Source organism: Hypomesus transpacificus, unplaced genomic scaffold (genome assembly GCF_021917145.1).
Source record: "Hypomesus transpacificus isolate Combined female unplaced genomic scaffold, fHypTra1 scaffold_274, whole genome shotgun sequence".
NCBI lineage: Eukaryota > Metazoa > Chordata > Actinopteri > Osmeriformes > Osmeridae > Hypomesus > Hypomesus transpacificus.
In genome coordinates this window covers 129438-135385 of record NW_025813801.1, presented here as the reverse complement: position 1 = coordinate 135385, position 5948 = coordinate 129438, and positions in this window count along the sequence as shown.

Below are 5948 nucleotides of genomic sequence, written 5' to 3'. Positions count from 1 at the left end.
AAAGGTAGGGAAGGTTAATTTCCTGTCCTGATTACTTCTGACTATCATTATGTGGCTTTTCTTTGCATTATATTTTATATCATGATCTAAGCCATACTGAGAGCACACCCATAGCATCTGTTGCAACAGGCTGAGTGGAACCAGATAATCTGCGTACATCAGATGATTGACAATAGATTCACCAACAAGACAGCCTGTATTTGTCTTATTCAGCTGGCTTGATAAGTCGTCCATATCCATATTAAACAAAAAGGGAAATCAAATTCCTCCTTGTCGAACTCCGTTACCAACATGGAAAGCAGCTGATACAACATTGTCCCATTTAACATGAAAAGTTTGATTGGCATACCAGAACACCAAAATCCTCACAAGAGGTTTAGGGACACCTCTCGCTATTAGCTTCATAAACAGTTTTTCATGACAAATTCGATCGAAAGCTTTGTAAGCATCAATAAAGCATAAAAATACAGATGAATTAAGACTTGTGTACCTGAGACAATCTCCTTCAGAGCATAGATACAGAGATCAGTACCATGTTTTCTTTTAAAACCAAACTGATTTTCTGCAGTCAGAATATACATTTCCAATTTCAATCAAATAATTCTCTCAAACACTTTAGACAAGATACTGGCCAATGCAATGGGTCGATAGTTGTGTAGCCCGGGTGGTAAACATTTCTGTTGAAACAATCCTATTACATAAATATAAAAGTTTGAATACATAATACTTAAGTTCATAGTTTAATAAATAGACTTTAAGGTTTGAGAGTATGATTTTGATTTGATGAGAAATGCATATTGTTCATGTTTTACTGAATACAGCATTTGGAAATGTATATCTGTTGTTTAAAAAACGCATGTTAAAATGTACCGGTTACAAATATGAAGAGAGTAAGATGAATGTTTTGTGAATCTATGTTGTTGCTTTAATTTTGATTATGATGTTAAGCCAATCCGGTTTGAGGTCAAAGGGCAGGGTAACACGGGAAGTTGGGGTAGATGAGGTTGGAGTAGAAAAAGACAGAGCGAGCGGAGGAGTTGGAGGGAGAAGAAAATTGTAGCGTACGGTAAAATACCAAGAGTGAAGATTTTATATTATCATTAGTGGTGTTATGTTTATATTGTTGGGTGAATATCTCAACCAACAACAATAACCCAGAAAGAGGAGTTTGGCTGTTGGCGGTTTTGGATTAAGCACGGGCTTTGCCGCCAGACTAGCGACAGCGAGTGCCAGGTTGGAGCCGGTGGAGGTCGGGATTGTCGTCGTCCTCAGTCTTCTTCCTGAGTTGGTTCGTCTCGTAAATCCACGAGAGTATTTGGTCGGTCTCTCCTTCACCTGCTGCCGCCCTTCTGCCGCAGTGCGTGTGCTACCGCACTGCTGATCCGAGGTACCAGCTCCTTGTTATTTTGTGCCATCCTGGCGAAACAGCCATTTTGTTTACGGCTACAACGCACACGAGCTACACTCAGGCCTGCACCGTAGAACTGTACTGAATTAAGGTATTCGTGTAGTTAGCATTGCCGGCTAGTTTGTATTGTGTGTCCATGTGCATTACGATGTCATGTAAATGTTGAACCAATAACTGAAGAACTGATTTTTTGTCTGAAGTAAATCTTTCCTGTTTTTGTTTAACAGTTGGTTGTATTGTTTTTTTCATATGTTAAATTGGTTTAAGTTAGTAACAATTACTAACGAACTCAGGTTAGCCACCTCTCATTACAAATCCACCAAACTAGAGAGGCGCTACAGTTGTCTATGCTGTTCAGTTTACCAGCCTTATCTTTAACAACAGGCACTAACAGTACTGACATAATAGAGTTCGGTAGAACACCATGAACCATAATTCCAGTGAGACACATGGCTAGAAATGGACTGAGTCTATAACTGGCATTTTTTAGATGCTCTGCAGAAATGGAATCCATACCACAAGCTTTGTTGTTGTCTAGCATGTGGATGGCATCATAAATATCTACTGATCTAACTATCAAGTCTGCAGAGATACCTTTATATTGATTATCAATTCTCACTGTGTTACTTTGAACACAATTAAATAGTTTACTGTAGTGCTCATGCCATAGATCAGCAATCTTCTCTGGACAACTAACCCCTTTGATATCAGAAGGGAGGGGAGTTCTGTTATTATTTATGATCTTGACCTCCTTCCAGAAGTCAGTAAGATTGTTATTCTGCATCTTTCTGGCCAGCGAGTCTGCTCTCATTGTGTTTTCATTTCTCTTAATGAAACGAGTGCATATTTAAATCTAGCATTTGTGAGGTTTTTGTTATCAAGCAGCACTCTCTGTCTGGGTCTGCCTGCCTCTGACCAGACTCTAAAGGCTTCTCTAGCAGCAGCATGTTGCTCAGACACAAACTCATTCCAGACAGGCCGTGCGTTAGGGACCTTACTCTTGTGATTAATAAAAGGTTCACTGGAAGCATAAAGACATTTGACAATATCATCATACATGGCACAGAGCTTTTCAGCATTATGTTTATCCTTGCAGTTCATATCCGAGAATTAGTTAATAGAGAATATCTGTGCCGAACCTCTTTGGTCAATTTTGACCAGTCCAGTTTTCTTGGGGGGCCAGCAACAAGGGTACACTCTCAACATTTAGCAGCATAGCAACTGGTATGTGATCAGTGGTGGCCAGCCCATAACACATCTCTATACTTTCCAGTGAGTCATGAGAATCGGCTGTGGTTACAATATGGTCTAGCCAGGAAGTTGTGTGCCACGTTTCACTTATATAGGTAAAACTTGTATCAGGCAATAACGCTTGATATAATTAATTTAGTTTCATTACAGAACTGCTGCAGATGTTGTGCGAATAAACACTTATCTGACATGTCAGCATTAAAATCACCCATGACATAGACACAACATGAACTATTGTCCTCTATGAAGGACTGAATAAAAGCTAACCTGTTCTGAAATTCATCCTCATGGTCATAGGATTCATATGGTGTGTACACATTTACAATAGTACATTTATTTTCATTGTGATTAAACTCCAACCCAATAGCCCAGTCAACGTTAAGCCACACCACCTTTACCGTTGGGTCATATTTTATGTTCCACAGTATAGCTACACCACCAGCTATCCTCCCACAAACCATTCTCATGCTGAGATCGGTAGTGGACTCTCCAGCACCATGAAAGTTCTTGTGTAGGGAGTTCAATTTGTCCAGATCTTGCTTGGTCATCCAGGTTTCTTGAAGGCAGACAATGTCACTCTCGTCCAGCAATGTGTCCACCACCAAACGTCTTGATCTATCAGCAGCAGTATGTCCTACTCGGAGGCCACGAGCGTTGTAGGATACAACCCGCATTAATGATCTACCACGGACCCATCAGGGCAGCTGGCCGGTGTGTCTGTCTCCCTGGTCTCTACATATAGGCCTACATTCATCCCAGCATCATGACTGAGCTGAAGCTCGGTACCCTGAGAGCGGGGGGTATTCTCTGGTCGAGCTTTTTTGAAAGTATAGACCAAGGGTAATTACCAAACCACAACTGTCCCACCATTACCCATATGTGGCGCTACATTCCACGCCCTAAAGCACAAAGGCTTTCTGGAATGGATAGGCTAACCAAGCCCCCTCCCTTCACTCCTTGAGTTGAAATAAAGGCCCTTGTGGATCCTGGTGGTATTATATTTCAGATTTGGTATCCCATTGGTAATTCTGCAGCATAGATTTTTCTATACAGTTCCAATTTGTCAAGAATATACATTTTTCAATGGTTCGCAATGTTTGGAGGAATCCGCCATTACTGCTTGCAGTTATATTTATTATTATTCTTGTTCCATGGAAGTCAATGGCAGCCCCTAGAACACTTCGACAACTTTTTGTGAAATTTGGCACACTCATTAAGGACAGTTGATTCTATACCTACACCAAGTTTCATGTCTCCCATTAGACCACTCCAGCGCCACCAACGGGTCAAAGTTGGACTTGTGTTTACACACGCAACTTTTGAACCGTATGACCCATTTTCAAAAATGAGGTACCATTGGATTCCCTGGTTCAAGCCGAGTTCAACGCACCCCATGGCGTCAATTTCCGGTTATATAGATTTTCCGCTACTTCCGGTTTTATCAAAAACCTTTGAAAGCCTACTCCTCCTACAATTTTTGTCATATCTTCTTCAAAGTTACCAGAGATGATCTTCAGACCAAGCGTCACAAAAGTTATCGAAAAGAATTTTGATCCTCACAACCGTTTGTCCGGTACAGCCAATCAAATTCATCAGAAAAGCCGCCAAACAGGATGTGAAGTCCTGTCTCAGCAAATCTTTGAGATATCAACACGAAACTTGGTATATCGATGGAAGACACTACAACATGTTACCGTGTGCAAAGGCAACTTCATATCTCCAAAAATGATTGATATAAAGCAAATTGAACTTATCGCTAACGCTAAAATAATGCTTTACACATCAGCCAGTCAAAAACTGATACTCTGATTCAATCACAAGTTCATATGAAGACTCTTGAGAATGTTTATAACACAAATCTGTGAAAAAGTTGACTGTAAGATCAAAGGTCGATTTTTGGTGAATATTTGAAACATGCTTGCTTGGCTAATTTCTAGCCAAATTTCCAATGAATGTCTCCCCTCCTCCTGCCCGCGCGTGCTCCACATCCTCACACACTCAGCCTTAACTTACACACGCGCGGGCTTGGCAAGACGCACACGCAACATTTCAGGAGAGTGTGGGCTGACCAAGCCCCCACTCATTCCTTGGTTTCTAGCCAAGGCCTTGTGGATCTTGTAATCTTGGATCTCTTAACAAAAGCTGATCTTTTTAGTATTGCATTTCCGATTTTGTATGCAATGGTAAAAAGTTATACAAATCCTGAAACATTGATATATATATATGTATTTATATATATATAAATCTTTATTTCAGACGCCAAGTTCCACATAAAATAACAGACATAGAGCTATAAAAAAGAGAGTAAAACGAAAACATAAAACATAGATAATACAGTGCATAAAAAGTATGAAGACTTTTGTGCCAATGTAGTCTTAAGTTCCAAGTAATCGATAGCAGCTCTTTAGAGGGTTGACCAGGGCCTCTACTATTCAGTTCTCAGACTTGTCCAGTCGACACATGAAACCATACATCAGTTGTCTCAGGAGTGCCTTACAGGTTGGTACGTGCTTAGACAGAAACAACTGACCAGCACTATGCCACCTAGGCACATTAAGTAGCAATCTAAAAGCATCATTGAAACCATACATCAGTTGTCTCAGGATTGCCTTACAGGTTGGTACGTGCTTAGACACAAACAACTGACTAGCACTATGCCACCTTGGCACATTAAGTAGCAATCTAAAAGCATCATTGTAGGCTACTTTCAGTATCTGTATACTCCTTTACCTGTACATAGACCACAAATGAGCAGTGTACAATGGTGTTATGTAGGTTCTAAACAGGGAACATTTAACTGAATCTGAGCACATAGAAAACGTCCTTAATAACATACTGGCCTGAGAATATATTTGACAGCGCTGTTGATACATATCGTTGTCATCTGTCCAATCATCAGAAATGACATGGCAGATATTTTATTTCCTCACAAACACCAAGGGGACTGCCAGATAAATAAAAGGTAGGGAAGGTTAATTTCCTGTCCTGATTACTTCTGACTATCATTATGTGGCTTTTCTTTGCATTATATTTTATATCATGATCTAAGCCATACTGAGAGCACACCCATAGCATCTGTTGCAACAGGCTGAGTGGAACCAGATAATCTGCGTACATCAGATGATTGACAATAGATTCACCAACAAGACAGCCTGTATTTGTCTTATTCAGCTGGCTTGATAAGTCGTCCATATCCATATTAAACAAAAAGGGAAATCAAATTCCTCCTTGTCGAACTCCGTTACCAACATGGAAAGCAGCTGATACAACATTGTCCCATTTAACATGA